Source organism: Bufo gargarizans, chromosome 11 (genome assembly GCF_014858855.1).
Source record: "Bufo gargarizans isolate SCDJY-AF-19 chromosome 11, ASM1485885v1, whole genome shotgun sequence".
NCBI classification, from domain to species: Eukaryota; Metazoa; Chordata; class Amphibia; order Anura; family Bufonidae; genus Bufo; species Bufo gargarizans.
Window position 1 is genome coordinate 24369253 of NC_058090.1, and position 17717 is coordinate 24386969.

At 47.1% G+C, this 17717-nt stretch overlaps 1 protein-coding gene across 2 annotated transcripts in view; it reads right to left on the bottom strand.

Annotated features, from left to right (window-relative positions):
* The window catches only part of LOC122921909 (B2 bradykinin receptor-like), a 44568-nt gene extending 26851 nt beyond the window's left edge, over positions 1 to 17717 (bottom strand). For both annotated transcript variants that reach the window (XM_044272225.1, XM_044272224.1), the window contains exon 1: positions 17543 to 17717. The gene's annotated coding sequence lies outside the window, so the exon portion shown is untranslated. The remainder of the gene's footprint in view (positions 1 to 17542) is intronic.

A 17717-nucleotide genomic window follows, 5' to 3' on the forward strand; every position in this document is an offset into this window, starting at 1 on the left:
TTGGGGGAAATAACGAGAAGTACGGCTAATTGCCCACCATGCGATTCACTTGTTTTGGTTTTGTACACAATTAAAAGAATATTGGGAGGCGATAGCTAAAATTATTACCCAAAAACTGAAAATAGTGATTCCACATACAGTGAAATGTTGGATTCTGGGAGATCTGTCCCAAAGTATTTGTGACAAGTATAGAAGATTCCTTTTGATTAAAATACTCTTTTTGGCAACACGTTTAATCGCGTGAGGTTGGTTCTAGTGTGACTACGTGGTTAAACCTGGTCAATGAGATTAAAGCCCCTTTCTCACGGGCGAGTATTCCGCGCGGATGTGATGTGTGAGGTGAACGCATTGCACCCGCACTGAATCCCGACCAATTCATTTCTATGGGGCTGTTCACATGAGCGGTGATTTTCACGCATCACTTGTGCGTTGAGTGAAAATCGCAGCCTGTTCTATTTTGTGCATTTTTCACGTAACGCAGGCCTCATAGAAATGAATGGGGTTGCGTGAAAATCGCAAGCATCCGTAAGCAAGTGCGGATGCGGTGCGATTTTCACACACGGTTGCTAGGAGACGATCGGGATGGAGACCCAATCATTATTATTTTCCCTTATAACATGGTTATAAGGGAAAATAATAGCATTCTGAATACAGAATGCATAGTAAAATAGCGCTGGAGGGGTTAAAATTTTTTTTTTTAACTCCCCTTAGTCCACTTGATCGCGAAGCCAGCATCTCTTCTGTCTTCATCTTAGCTGTGTGGAGGAACAGGACCTGTGGTGACGTCACTCCGGTCACATGGTCCATCACATGATCTTTTACCATGGTAATGGATCATGTGATGACTGGAGTGACATCACCACAGGTCCTGTTCCTCCACACAGCTATGAAGACGACAGAAGGAGATGCCGGCTGCGCGATCAAGTGGACTAAGGTGAGTAAAATTATTATTATTATTTTTTTAACCCCTCCAGCCCTACTGTACTATGCATTCTGTATTCAGAATGCTATTATTTTCCCTTATAACCGTGTTATAAGGAAAAATAATACAATCTACAGAACACCGATCCCAAGCCCGAACTTCTGTGAAGAAGTTCGGGTTTGGGTACCAAACGTGCCGATTTTTCTCACGCGAGTGCAAAACGCATTACAATGTTTTTCCTGCCTTCACCCCACCGTTATCCTTTCTCCGTCTTCGGTGATGGACAGGATGGGAGACGCATCACAAGGTTTGGGAAGGGAGGAGGAGGGGGGGTAAGTATTGGGGTTAAAATTAGAAATTGAATAATGTTGAAGACTTAAACTGTATAGAAAAAAGATTGTTTGCTTTTTCTTTCTCAACAAAAAATAAATAAATAAATAAATAAAGGTTTTGTCTCACCGGATGCACCTGTGTGCGGGGAGCCTCACCGTGTAGCCCCAGCCGAAGGCAATGCAGAATTAAAGTTCATCTGGCTGCCACTAGGGGGCGACACCTCCAGATGACTGTATAGGAGACAGAACAATGCCCTCAGGGTATGGGGCATGGTATACAAGAGACATGGCATATAAGATGGCGGCCAGACCCCAGCGCTGTTTGTGGTCATGATGCATCAGATTAGGAAAGAACTGGCAGGAGAGATAAGGGGGGCCCAGGCACTGCTGCTCTCCAAGGCTGAAAACTCATGTATGAACTATCCCACGGATTCTTACTTCCCCCCCCCCCCATGCACTTCTGTTCCTTTACTGATTTCAGACTTATCATATCAGGACAGAAGTTTGTTCAAGCAGTGAGGCGTTATCGGGGGCGCAGCTCTGCGACCAGATAAACACGACGCAGGCAGTGACCGTCCCCGAGAACGCTGTCTGTAAACACCGCAGCCACGTCTGTCATATCTATTCACGGCAGGACACAAGAGTAAAGGGTGGGGTATTCAAGAAAAAACTAGAAAACAATGCAAGCGGGTGGTGGAAAATTACACAGTGATGACCCCCACCTGCCCCAACAAGAAAAGTACCGCAAGTGTCCATTTGCGCCGGCGGAGGATGCGCCTAATTGATAATGAGAATACGTGCATCCTCCAGCTCTGTGCGCCTGTCAGGAAAAACTTGAGCCGCGTTGCCACCTCCATTTAGGAGATCCGGCCGGCTGTCCCGCCACACAGCAGCCTATCGGATCCTCTGCTTCACCCTCAGATGCCCACCGACTGCAATGAGGTCCGCCACAAATGCCGGGTTTCGGAAGGACAAAAACCATTGCATAGAACTTTTTTGTCCAGCTGACAGCCAGCATTTGCGTCAGATCAGACAACTGGAGCCGAGTGGAGTCGTTTTTCGGCTACTTTTACACCTAAAATTTATATAAACGTTAAGTAAATATTCCAGGGCCCATGGCGTGGCCCCTGCCACTCCCAAAGGGTAAGGACTGCATTACAAAAAGTCACTCAAAGGGGTCTTGCAACTATTTTTACGCCAAAAGACAGCGTACAATTGCAAGTAAATGAAAATGGAATTTTTTTTACACTTTTCAAGATCTCTGCTTGCTAGTCAACATCCTGAAGCTCAAAAGGAGTTTCTGAAGGTTTGCTACAACGTATCCAACCACTACAGCTCCAGTAAAAAGTCTGAACTCCACAGGGATACAATGTATCAGTGCAGGTAAAATGTAGCGGGAAAGAGACTTGCTCTGCTGCTCACAACATTCTAGACTGGATACAGTTGTAGCAAACCCTGAGCTGTGAGAAGTACTAGGCGCCATTCACATTTGTGTCATGGTGTCCATTTACAGCAGAACCATACCGTGTCCTACTATGGAATACACTGGGGTCTGACAGGACCCATTGCGGTCCCTCAGGGTCCGGAATTGGTATTAGCCTTCAGTAAGGGTACAGAGAGGAGGTAACCGGTTGGGGGCGTGTCCCTGCACAGACTCCCTCTACCCAATCAGTGCTGCCATGTTCAGACTACACCCCCCCCCCCCCCAACGGGTTACCCCCCTCTGTACCCTTACTGCAGACTTCTAGCAGGAATAATAAAGGAACGGCACAACATAGAGACATAAGAATAGAGGCTCCAGAATTGTCAGGAGAGGGGAGAGGTCCTCTTTAAATAAGATGTTGTCTGTGGCAAATGGGGTCTTGATGCTAATGTGAACAGAGCCATTGATCTGGATGGGTTTCCAGACTTTGAATAGAAACAAGGAGATAGTCATTCACTGACAGCAATGCAAAGCAAATTAGAAAGGTGCAGAATGTCTGATTGTACAAAGGAAGAAGAGGAGGCCCCTTCCCGGCATCAGATCTGCTCCGCACAGCACTGGCCACAGCCGCGATGGGATGACGACGACACGACAGAAGTAAACAATCAGAAGTAAACACAAGTCTCCGCATCTTCTAATTTATTATCCGCTTCTGGGAAAGCTGGGTGAGAGCCAACATGGCCCAGTTTACAGCTCTCCCAGGGGTCGGCACATCTGTCCCTTGTGGGAAAAACCTGCCCCGTTCTTCAGCGACACAAGATACAATCTGCAGGAAACGCTCAGTAACTCCGACATATACCTGTATGTGATAATTAGGGGTCTGACTACCGGTTCCCCTCCCCCACCAGCAAGCAATGCCTTTCCAACATTGTTTACCCGGGTAGAGCGCCTGACATAGTGATGTGGCCATGCACAGTACTGCAGCTCGGTCCTGTTCACTTTGGGCTGAGCTGCAATACTGAGCTCGACCACTATTTTACGCATGGCGCTGTGCCTGGGTAACAAAATAAATATGACACACCGTGTAATTCAGCAGATTGGAGGAGGCGGACACCAAGAATCGGATCCCCAACGACCAAATAGTCATAGCTCGTCTTAAAGAAGTCCTCCATTATTTAAGTAACTTATTTGAATGGAGTTGCTTACATTTAACGAGGGCTGGAAGAATAAAAAAACAATAAATAAAGGCTGGAGTGCTTCTTTAAAAGTAGGTCATCAATACTAAAAGTCCTAGAGAGCCCCTTTAAGAAAAAGATGTCACAGGGTGCAAATGAGCTCTCCTCCAGAAGGAAGGGAACTCCGTCCATGTCAGGTCCAAACCAGAAGCCACCAGCTTTCGATTGGGTCAGACATTGACAGGGGTAGCTACCTATAGGGGGCGAGAATAATCCGGAGGTATTGGGACCACTTGTTTCGGCGCCGTCTAGCGCGATGTTGTAGGCAGGACTCGTCTTTTCACACAAGGTTTATTTTGGTCAACGAGTTTCAAGATCTCGCAGCCGCCTTCATCAGGACAATATTCACATGCAACTATTTAAAAAGCGCATGTATTTAAATCCAATTTGGGTGCGCTATTGCAGGGGGCGTGGCTAAAGAGGGGTGTGCCCCCTCCCCCCCCCCCCCAAAAAAAAAAAAAAAAGAGGGGGGAGCGGAAAGAGGGCAGGGATTCTCTTATTAAATCGATACATTGAGCATAAAGGTCAAAGAATACAAATGTGCTACACAATAAAATAGAATCAGAGAGAAAAAAAGTGTTATTAAAAGTATTATTCAACGTGCATCCCCACTTCTTTAATAGTTATGGTGGTGCAGTGGCTGATCCGGGGGGGGGGCACAGGGAGATGAGCGCTTACATTGTGGAAGCGCTCATCTCCATAGTCATCTGTATCGCCGTCCTCAGGACAGTGATACAGAGATACAGATGGCTGTGCTGCGGTAGGGGAGGGAGAGGCGTGTCCCTTCGCCTTCCTCTGATAGGCTGCCGGCCTAGTGCCTGCAGCCTATCAGAGGCCGGCGCAGGCGTCGCAATGACGTCATCGCGCCACCTGAGCCATACAGCGCGGGACACAGGCCGGAAGAGGCCTGCATCGCATCGCTGACATGGAGGTAAGTATGTGTGTTTATTTATTTTTATACAGTACAGACCAAAAGTTTGGACACAGCTTCTCATTCAGAGAGAAAGAGTTTTCTTTATTTCCATGACTATGACAATTGTAGATTTACACTGAAGGCATCAAAACTATGAATTAAAACATGTGGAATTATATACATAACAAAAAAGTGTGAAACAACTGAAAATATGTCATATTCTAGGTTCTTCAAAGTAGCCACCTTTTGCTTTGATTACTGCTTTGCACACTCTTGGCATTCTCTTGAAGAGCTTCAAGAGGTAGTCACCTGAAATGGTCTTCACTTCACAGGTGTGCCCTGTCGGGTTTAATAAGTGGGATTTCTTGCCTTATAAATGGGGTTGGGACCATCAGTTGCGTTGTGGAGAAGTCAGGTGGATACACAGCTGATAGTCCTACTGAATAGACTGTTAGAATTTGTATTATGGCAAGAAAAAAGCAGCTAAGTAAAGAAAAACGAGTGGCCATCATTACTTTAAGAAATGAAGGTCAGTCAGACCGAAAAATTGGGAAAACTTTGCAAGTGTCCCCAAGTGCAGTCACAAAAACCATCAAGCGCTACAAAGAAGCTGGCTCACATGCGGACCGCCCCAGGAAAGGAAGACCAAGAGTCACCTCTGCTGCGGAGGATAAGTTCATCCGAGTCACCAGCCTCAGAAATCGCAGGTTAACAGCAGCTCAGATTAGAGACCAGGTCAATGCCACACAGAGTTCTAGCAGCAGACACATCTCTAGAACAACTGCTAAGAGGAGACTGTGTGAATCAGGCCTTCATGGTAGAATATCTGCTAGGAAACCACTGCTAAGGACAGGCAACAAGCAGAAGAGACTTGTTTGGGCTAAAGAACACAAGGGATGGACATTAGACCAGTGGAAATCTGTGCTTTGGTCTGATGAGTCCAAATTTGAGATCTTTGGTTCCAACCACCGTGTCTTTGTGCAACACAGAAAAGGTGAACGGATGGACTCTACATGCCTGGTTCCCACCGTGAAGCATGGAGGAGGAGGTGTGATGGTGTGGGGGGGCTTTGCTGGTGACACTGTTGGGGATTTATTCAAAATTGAAGGCATACTGAACCAGCATGGCTACCACAGCATCTTGCAGCGGCATGCTATTCCATCCGGTTTGCGTTTAGTTGGACCATCATTTATTTTTCAACAGGACAATGACCCCAAACACACCTCCAGGCTGTGTAAGGGCTATTTGACCATGAAGGAGAGTGATGGGGTGCTGCGCCAGATGACCTGGCCTCCACAGTCACCGGACCTGAACCCAATCGAGATGGTTTGGGGTGAGCTGGACCGCAGAGTAAAGGCAAAAGGGCCAACAAGTGCTAAGCATCTCTGGGAACTCCTTCAAGACTGTTGGAAGACCATTTCAGGTGACTACCTCTTGAAGCTCATCAAGAGAATGCCAAGAGTGTGCAAAGCAGTAATCAAAGCAAAAGGTGGCTACTGTGAAGAACCTAGAATATGACATATTTTCAGTTGTTTCACACTTTTTTGTTATGTATATAATTCCACATGTGTTAATTCATAGTTTTGATGCCTTCAGTGTGAATCTACAATTTCCATAGTCATGAAAATAAAGAAAACTCTTTGAATGAGAAGGTGTGTCCAAACTTTTGGTCTGTACTGTATAGTATACCTCTACACTGTGCCCCACAATATACAGTAAACCGCTACACTGTGCCCCACAATATACAGTAAACCGCTACACTGTGCCCCACAATATACAGTAAACCGCTACACTGTGCCCCACAATATATAGTAATTCCCCCATAAATAGATTTGTGAATGACGGCGCCACTCTCGTCCCCATCGCGGCCCCTTCACATTGGCGCTATGTTGTCCCACGGTATATGAAGTAGTTGTTCTCGAGTACGAATCGTAGGTTTGTGGGGGTTTGAGGTTGGGGTCCCTTTCTAAGATCGAGTTGTATATTTGTATAAAGGGCTGTAACATCCATAGTCCGGAATGCATACGTTTCCTGCCACTCAATTGTTTGGAGGTCACAAGTTAGGAATCATGGAGACAACTAGTTAGGTTTTTCACATAAGGTTGTAGGTGTAGATCCATCTATTGTGACAGGTTGCTTGTTGCACCTATAGGGGGCACTAGAGAGTCCGCTTTCATCCTTCTGGAGGAGAGCTAATTTGCATATTTTTCCCATGGAGCATTGCCTGTAAGACTACCTACACCAGCCGGATCGCTCCAAGGTCAACGGGCACCATCCAAGCCGTGTAATATAAGTGAGGGGGGGGGGGGGTCTCATTTGCATATTATTTTCCCGTGGAGCATTGCCACAGTCTCCATACACAGCTCGTCTCCCTTAGGAGAGCCAATAACCCCCCCCCCCCCCACAACTTCTGATATTTCCGCTCCCCAGCCTTTTTTAGACAGCGCTCGCTGACCTCTGAGATACAGTGTACCGCTACACTGTGCCCCACAATATACAGTATACCGCTACACTGTGCCCCACAATATACAGTATACCGCTACACTGTGCCCCGCAATATACAGTATACCGCTACACTGTGCCCCGCAATATACAGTATACCGCTACACTGTGCCCCGCAATATACAGTATACCGCTACACTGTGCCCCGCAATATACAGTATACCGCTACACTGTGCCCCGCAATATACAGTATACCGCTACACTGTGCCCCGCAATATACAGTATACCGCTACACTGTGCCCCGCAATATACAGTATACCGCTACACTGTGCCCCGCAATATACAGTATACCGCTACACTGTGCCCCGCAATATACAGTATACCGCTACACTGTGCCCCGCAATATACAGTATACCGCTACACTGTGCCCCGCAATATACAGTATACCGCTACACTGTGCCCCGCAATATACAGTATACCGCTACACTGTGCCCCGCAATATACAGTATACCGCTACACTGTGCCCCGCAATATACAGTATACCGCTACACTGTGCCCCGCAATATACAGTATACCGCTACACTGTGCCCCACAATATACAGTATACCGCTACACTGTGTAGTCTGTTCTATAAGGACCCTTGTTCAGTGGCGGCGGACAGAAAATAATCTGGAAGTGCCCCTCCCGAGACCAGGCTCTGGATCCGCCACTGTGGTGGTGTTAGTAGAGGGTATATGTCTATAGTTGGACCCTTGTCCGTATGCATCCATCCATGTCAGTCTATGTATGCAGGTACGTGCATTCCTATATCCTCGTCTTCAGAGTATAAAGGGGATAGGTGGGACTCATTGCCCAGTGGGGGGCATTCTGCATCATATATATGTGGATGTTTTATACTGGCGATTATATAATCGTTTCATTCATCTCGTTTAGACCATGGGGCGTCAGAGTCGTGATAAGTCCAGAAGACTTCTCGTTTCTGTAGGTGATCGAATCGGTTCTAAGGGCTTTCAGGTAGATGCTCCAAGCAGGTAACCCTAAAGGGGTGTTTTTCTATCTCTATTGTAGTGGCGCATTGTCTGGAGAGGCTATGCTTCTGATAGTGGCGTCGAATATGGTACCTTTGCCGATTCACGTGACAATGTAATGCCCCACGGATTGCAGGCCGCACCCGCATTCTGTCAGCTATGTAACACACACAGATTGGCAAGTCAAGTGTTGTATCGGACAGGTCAGGCCAGTGTGTGTCGAAGTAACAGAGGTTTGTTCATGGGTAACCATTTTGCAGCATAGCCATCTGTTTGACTGGCACCTGAACCTCCCAGTTTCTTCAGGGTGATGCTATTGGGCCTGTTTTCCTTGGTGTTGTGTTGGTTTATTAGGGGCTCCTAACGGTTGGGGCTCGCCTCGTGTGATGTTTGGGGGGTGTGAGGGTATTTTGCCAGGTGAGGATCCTGCAGCAGTTTATGCCAGCGTTTCTCTGACGTATTAGTTTGAGGGTCTATACTGTGTGATGAAGACCAGTCATCCTCAACCTGCGGCCCTCCAGCTGTTGTAGAACTACAACTCCCACAATGCCCTGCGGTAGGCTGAAACCTGTAGTGTCGGCTGTTCGGGCATGCTGGGAGTTGTAGTTTTGCAACAGCTGGAGGGCCGCAGTTGGAGGATGCCTGCGTTAGACCTTCCTCCTGTGATGATAGAGTCTTTTTATGGCATTTTTTGAATCCCGGTGGGGTCGCCTTTATTGACTAGTCCTTTTTTGATCACCCGGCTTTGCTGTATGAAGTCACTTTTGTTGGTGCAATTTCGTCTTATGCGCTTGCATTGGCTGTAGGGTACGTTCTTTTATGGTGGAAACTGGAATAACAGATATAGCCATTTGTGTCGACGGGCTTGAAATCGGTTTTTTGTGGAAATGGTCTTGTTCTGGCTGGAGACGATGATGTGTAAAAATTCTATTTCTGTTCTATTGAAGTTGGGGCTAAACGTGATGCCCCAATCGGTGCAATTTAGGGACTCGCTGAAGGATTTGGCTGAAGGATTTGGCGGATGTTTCGTCTCCGTCCCCTATGATGAATATATCATCAATATAGCTTTTAAAGTGCACAATATGATCTTTATAGACGGGACGGTTGGCAACGTTAGTGCTTTCAAATTCCCCCATAAATAGATTTGTGAATGACGGCGCCACTCTCGTCCCCACCGCGGTCCCTTCACATTGGCGCTATGTTGTCCCATGGTATATGAAGTAGTTGTTCTCGAGTACGAATCGTAGGTTTGTGGGGGTTTGAGGTTGGGGTCCCTTTCTAAGATCGAGTTGTATATTTGTATAAAGGGCTGTAACATCCATAGTCCGGAATGCATACGTTTCCTGCCACTCAATTGTTTGGAGGTCACAAGTTGGGAATCTTGGAGACAACTAGTTTTTCACATAAGGTTGTAGGTGTAGATCCATCTATTGTGACAGGTTGCTTGTTGCACCTATAGGGGGCACTAGAGAGTCCGCTTTCATCCTGATCTGCATATCTTTCCCATGGAGCATTGCCTGTAAGACTACCTACCCCAGCCGGATCGCTCCAAGGTGAACGGCACCATCCAAGCCGTGTAATATAAGTGAGGGGGGGGGGGGGGGGGGGGTCTCATTTGCATATTATTTTCCCATGGAGCATTGCCACAGTCTGCATACACAGCTCGTCTCCCTAAGGAGAGCCAGTGCCCCCCCACAACTTCTGATATTTCCGCTCCCCGGCCTTATTTAGACAGCGCTCGCTGACCTCTGAGAACTATCTGACGTCTTATAGAGCATCTCAAGAACATATTTTGTATTAAAGGGGAATTCCGGTTACATCCACTTTTCCTCCATCCACAGGATAGGGGATAGCTCTTAGATCGGTGAGGGTCTGATGGGAACAGGAGCCCCCAAAATGGAGCAGTGGGCCGAGCATGTGCACCGTAGCGCCATTCATCTCTATGGCACATGAGGCTCTCTCCGCAGCTAATTTCAGGGGTCCCCATGGGGGACGGGGCCCGCCTTCTCATAATCGGCGAGGATCCCAGCGTCAGGCCCATATTATTCAAGTAGTTATTCCCTAACCTGGGCATAAGGCATAACAAGATAGATCCAGAATATCCCTTTAAGATGCACTTGCGGTACGTCACGGAAATTCTGTAAAACTTCTCATTCATTTATAGTGTAAATTTCAGCGGTTTCATCCATTTCCCATGAACGTTTCTCATAAAAGTCAGGGAAGCTGGAAAAATTCTCAATAACTGTCCGCAGCCGATCCGTAAATCGGGACTCTTCGAGGGGCTCTCCGAGAGCAGGAGGCACGTTTAATAACGCCAGGAACGTACAGGAAATCTGTCACTGCGGGCTCCTGCAATGTGCGCGGCCACAAACAGCGGGTCCGCAATATACGGGCACCGGCCGGATGTGCTCCGTACCACGGATGCGGATCCATTCACTTGAACGGGTCCGCAATGCGCAAGATACGGCACAGAGCGGAAGCCCATGGAAGCGCTGCCGTGGGATCTCGGTCCGTGCCTCCGCACAGTGAAAAAATATAACAGGTTCTATTTGTTTGCGGTGCGGACTGAATCTTGCGGATCGTGGACCCATGTGATTGTGGACTGCATCTGCGAACGGTGGGCACACGGCAGGTGGAGACCCTCTCCCTTTTTCATTCTTTAGACACCACGGCATCTGATCCCGACCGACGATACAGCATAGTAATAGTATGTCAGGGGCAGAAAGGGGTTAACTGATAATTAGCAGGGTTTTTAGTTTTTTTTATGATGTACATACCCTTTAAGTATGTTGCTTCACTTTAGCTACAGGTGGCGCGTAGTCCGTGCTGCCGATGACAGACTGGGGTGACCTGGACTGGTCTGACAACTTCTGACTACTTAACCTTGTTGACAACCAACACATCTAGTGATAGGTGCATGTGGCGGCCAAGCAACATCCATCGCTCAACGTCTGCAAATTGGCCTCCTTGGCAGTCAGTGCCCACAGGAAGACGGGCAGCAGGAGGCAGCAGGATGCCCGGTAGGCCGCCAGACTTCCCTTAATTGCTAATTCCATAGAACTTCTATTTTTGCATTTCCAGCTACACTGAGGGGTTATAAAGAATTACATAAAAAGGAGCACGCTTTCCCGGAACAGCTCGTCTATAGCGGTTATTAGGGAACCGAACCCGAGATCGGGAAATGTTTTTTTTTTTAGAGTACAAATAAATTTATGAAGTTATTACGTCAAGTCTCGCGAGTAATAACTTCGGCTCATCGGAGCCAATACATTCTAATAAGGTGCGGAGCGCTCACTCCGTACAGTATTGGAACAAAGTTTTATGTGATTCGACTTTGGATGTTTCATCCGAAGTCGATTCGCTCATCCCTAGCCGTTATCGCAGCATGACTGACTTGAAGGCTGCAATACCATACACCGCCTGTGGATGGAAGTGGCGCTGCTTCTATTTCTTGACACAGCCAACACATTTAAAGGGCATCTGTCAGCAGTTTTGTACCTATGACACTGGCTGACCTGTTACATGTGCGCTCGTCAGCTGGAGGCATCTGTGTCGGTCCCATGTTCATACGTGTCCGCATTGCTGAGAATAATGATGTTTTATTATATGCAAATGAGCCTCTGGGAGCAATGGGGGCGTTACCATTACACCTAAAGGCTCAGCTCTTATGCAATTAATATGTGGATTGCCTTAATTGTAAATTGAAAATTAAATAATGTAATGTTTATCAAAACGTTCAATAAAAAAAAAGATCCGATTTTTAAAAAAAGGCTCAGCTCTCTCTGCAACGGCCACTCCCTCTGTACTATGATTGACAGGGTCAGGGTGTTAAACGTTTACTCTGCCTGGTCCTGTCCAAGTGCAGAGGGCGTGGCATGTGCAGAGAGAGCAGAGCCTCTAGGTGTAATGGTAACGCCCCCGTTGCTCCCATAGCCTCATTAGCATATATTTAAACATAATGAACATGGGACCAACACAGATGCCTCCAGCTGCCGAGCGCACATGTTACGGGTCAGCCGGTGTCATAGGTACAAAACTGCTGACAGATGCCCTTTAACGTGATACACCTACTGAATCCTGCATTTTTCACCAGAGACACTGGGGGAGATTTATCAAAACCTGTGTAAATTAGAACTGGCGTAGTTGCCCACAGCAACCAATAAGATTCCATTTTTCAGAGCTCCATTGAAAAATGAAAGGTGGAATCTGATTGGATGCTAAATCTCCCCTCTAGTGTTAAATGATACAAATCTAACTGCTTGCAGCCACCACTAGGGGGAGCTCACTGCATGCTGTGTCCTTATTGAGATCAGTGTATGCAGTAAGCTCCTCCTATAGGTGGCTACAGTCAAACTGTCATTCTCTCTATGCAGCAGATTTGGAACCAGATCTACATAAAAAGTGCAGTAACTGTATATAATGTGAATCTTCAGATACTGTGAAGACACCTGACAAAGAGGCCTGAATGGTGTCGAAAGCTTGAAATTGTGTCCATCTTTGTAGTTAGCCATTAAATGGTATCAACCACTAAAGAACCTCATTTTTATATATTTAATTTACCGGCTAACACGGTCCAAAGATATTTTTTACCATTACTTCTCCTGTACTGATCCTGAGTTACATCCTGTATTATACTCCAGAGCTGCACTCACTATTCTGCTGGTGCAGTCACTGTGTACATACATTACTTATCCTGTACTGATCCTGAGTTTCATCCCGTATTATACTCCAGAGCTGCACTCACTGTGTACATACATTACTTATCCTGTACTGATCCTGAGTTACATCCTGTATTATACTCCAGAGCTGCACTCACTGTGTACATACATTACTTATCCTGTACTGATCCTGAGTTACATTCTGCATTATACTCCAGAGCTGTACTCACTATTCTGCTGGTGCAGTCACTGTGTACATACATTACTTATCCTGTACTGATCCCTAGTTACATCCTGTATTATACTCCAGAGCTGCACTCACTATTCTCCCGGTGCAGTCACTGTGTACATACATTACTTATCCTGTACTGATCCTGAGTTACATCCTGCATTATACTCCAGAGCTGCACTCACTATTCTGCTGGTGCAGTCACTGTGTACATACATTACTTATCCTGTACTGATCCTGAGTTACATCCTGTATTATACTCCAGAGCTGCACTCACTATTCTGCTGGTGCAGTCACTGTGTACATACATTACTTATCCTGAGTTACATCCTGTATTATACTCCAGAGCTGCACTCACTATTCTGCTGGTGCATCACCGTGTACATACATTACTTATCCTGCACTGATCCTGAGTTACATCCTGTATTATACTCCAGAGCTGCACTCACTATTCTGCTGGTGCATCACCGTGTACATACATTACTTATCCTGCACTGATCCTGAGTTACATCCTGTATTATACTCCAGAGCTGCACTCACTATTCTGCTGGTGCAGTCACTGTGTACATACATTACTTATCCTGTACTGATCCTGAGTTACATCCTGTATTATACTCCAGAGCTGCACTCACTATTCTGCTGGTGCAGTCACTGTGACATACATTACTTATCCTGTACTGATCCTGAGTTACATCCTGTATTACACTCCAGAGCTGCACTCACTATTCTGCTGGTGCAATCACTGTGTACATACATTACTTATCCTGTACTGACCCTGAGTTACATCCTGTATTATACTCCAGAGCTGCACTCACTATTCTGCTGGTGCAGTCACTGTGTACATACATTACTTATCCTGCACTGATCCTGAGTTACATCCTGTATTATACTCCAGAGCTGCACTCACTATTCTGCTGGTGCAGTCACTGTGTACATACATTACTTATCCTGTACTGATCCTGAGTTACATCCTGTATTACACTCCAGAGCTGCACTCACTATTCTGCTGGTGCAGTCACTGTGTACATACATTACTTATCCTGTACTGATCCTGAGTTATATCCTGTATTATACTCCAGAGCTGCACTCACTATTCTGCTGGTGCAGTCACTGTGACATACATTACTTATCCTGTACTGATCCTGAGTTACATCCTGTATTATACTCCAGAGCTGCACTCACTATTCTGCTGGTGGAGTCACCGTGTACATACATTACTTATCCTGTACTGATCCTGAGTTACATCCTGTATTCTACTCCAGAGCTGCACTCACTATTCTGCTGGTGCAGTCACTGTGTACATACATTACTTATCCTGTACTGATCCTGAGTTACATCCTGCATTATACTCCAGAGCTGCACTCACTATTCTGCTGGTGCAGTCACTGTGTACATACATTACTTATCCTGTCCTGATCCTGAGTTACATCCTGTATTATACTCCAGAGCTGCACTCACTATTCTGCTGGTGGAGTCACCGTGTACATACATTACTTATCCTGTACTGATCCTGAGTTACATCCTGTATTATACCCCAGAGCTGCACTCACTATTCTGACGGATGCCACTGACACCGCTTATGCTGCGACTCTCTAGTGGATGTATTTAGAGTTTCACAGATGTAGCCTAAAGCTCCTGCGCCCAATGTAGATTCTAACAGGACCCCCATCTGCCAAGTGCCATGTATAATACTGGTGTCATCTTGTGGAGGGGATTAAGGGACCTCTGACACCAGGAACCGGGTCTGACAACTACCTGTGCACGACCGGTCTCCCTACGCGAGTTGTCGGCCAAGCTTTCCTCGACCCTTAAGAGGCAATGTGCCGGGTCATGCAGAGGAGGGAACCAAGATGTAAATAAATTGGGGGGGGGGGGGGGGGGGGGTACTTGGGCATTTGCACGCGGCGCGTTTCCATGGTTACGGTGTTTGTGTTATGTTTGTCTTTTTGTTATTCTCTATTTTCTAAAGCAAAGGAAGGAAATGGCTAAAATTTCATACACAATCCCATCTTCCTGCCCAGCATTGTTCTCCCCGCTCGCCCGTATCGGAATGTAATGAACGCCTGCAGGTACAGACTTCAGGTTACTCCACAGAGGATTTCATCTAGTGATGTAGCAGAGCTGAACCCGTCACTGAGAAGTAGAATGTAAAAGTCAGGAACACAAATGAGCCATTGCACTGACTCAGCTCTGCTACATCTGGACCCAGAGTGAAATGCTCGAGGCACGGCGCCAGCTGCTCAGGATGAACAGGAGCAGAGAGGGTTTCGATGGGGTGGCTGCAAATCTAATGAAGTGGAGAACGTCCCTAGAAGTGGACCCTGCGTTTCCGCACACCCTGGGCGTTCTATGGTCGGGGTCTCTCGCCCATGTGGGTAATGGCTCTGCCTAATTTCTAACCTTCACCACCTGGGACCATCCTTTAGTAATTTGCTAAGAAGTCAAATTAGCCTTCCTACAGGCTGGTAAAGGGGGCGGGGCTGTGACAACCGATTTTGCAAGATGGTTAGGAGTAGTTTTACATCCCATGATGCTTTGCAGCCGCCACAAGGTCGTGAATCGGAACAATCGTGGACAAGAAGCAGCAAAAAAATACAAATGATCACAACTTAAAAAGGTCTCCTCAGAGGTGCCAGTAAATCCATGACGGCCATTGTGCAAGTGTCATACAATAACTGCATAGGGGATAAATCATACTTCTCACTGCTTGAAGTCACCACTAGGAGGCGCTCACTGTGTGGATTGGGACAGGTGTGAGCAGGAGCTCCCCCTAGTGGAAGGTACTGTCAGCCGTCATAATACAGTCCTGGGAAGCAATGGTAAAGGTTGTAAACGTGAAAAACTGCAGAGTCTCAAATTTGAGCACAAAATGGGCCTGGAGGTCGGGTTATTTCATAAGGAATCTTATTTAAAGTTTTTTTTTTTTTTGGGATCTGGTGCATTTATGGCATATCGACAGGATGGGGCTGCCGAAGTAAACAGAGAGCAAGCCGCCCGCCATTGACTATGGGACTTCCAGAAATAGCTGAGAACTCCTAATATTTCGAGAAGTCCTATAACAGTGGATGAAGAGGACTTTAACAGCCACTCATTTAGGTGTGTGTGACCCTTGACCTTATTCTGGGACCCCACTTGAGGATGGCGCAGCAATGGGACGCGGACACTTACATCCTGACTTTACTCCAGCAGGGGGCGCAGTGCTTAGCGGTTCCAGTCACCATTGGTACAATTATAAGTTGGCGGTTACTATGGGCGGCTGAACGGTCCATCAGGTAAGCAGCTTGATGGTTTCAGTCTCTCACTGAGGCACACCGCCCTGTGGTTATAAATCTCACCTGAGGGCTCTCTTATCAGGGCCCCGCTATGGAGGGCGTCAGACGCTCTGTCTTCCCAACTTCCAACTCTCATCTTCCCCTTAAAGGGGTACTCCCACCGCAGACAATGACCGCATATCACTAGGATAGGTCTCTGGGACCCGCACCTACACAGAGAACGGAGCAGGGAAGGTGGTGGCTGGAAGACCCTGGGTTTTCCGGGGTCCGGCCACCGCCAAGTGCTCTCCCCATAGAAGTTAATGGGAGCGCACCACAGTTGCACACCCACTGCCCCCATTTATTTCTTTGGGGCCGACGGAAATAGTGGTCCCATAGAAAAGAATGGAGGATGGCTGCACATGCACAGTGCGCCCTCCACGACCTTCCCCGCTCTGTTCTCAGTGTAGGTGCGGGACCTGCACCTATCAGACAATGGGGACATATCCTAGCGATTCGCCCTCATTGTCTGAGATAGGAATATCCCTTTAATTGCCTCTTGCTGTCTCCTCCCCATGACGGAGCCTCGACATCTGATTAGTCATCAGCCTGCAAACACAGCTCTGATTGGTGCTCGGCTCCGAACACATCCCCTTTACGGCTCAAGACCATCTCTATGCTAGCTGCCATACAACCTGAGATATAACTCCAGAAACCATCGTCTACTATTGGTTTTACAGAACAAACCAGTATGACAAACCAGGGCAAACTGGGCTCCTGCATAACTCCACACAGTTCAGGGGCATTGGTGGAATGGGTGGAGGGAAGGGATTTTTCTGGCTTTTGCGGTTGCTTGCTTCTCCATTAGAGCTCATTCATGACACTGTTCACACAAGGCTGACGCAGCATTTTTTGCAGAGGTGGGACCCGCACCTATCAGACAATGGGGGCATATCCTAGCAATATGCCCCCAAAGTCCATGATGAGACAACCCCTTTAAGCCATGCCCCCAAAGATGGCCACCCTAGGAACTGTTCAAGGACATTACATATGGCAATGCGGTCATCATAACAGGCTAATGAAAGCGGAAATGGAGGTTGGGAACTTACGGTTGGTCGGTCATACCGCTGGAGGTCTTTCCGGATGGGTCATCACTTATGGCGGTGGTGGTCTTCTGCTGATAGACATGTATAGCCTTAACCATCCAGAGAGGACAGAAGATACTGCTCCCCTCAGGGCTGGCATGGCTGGTTACTTTCGGCCTCACCACAATGTCAGGGTAGA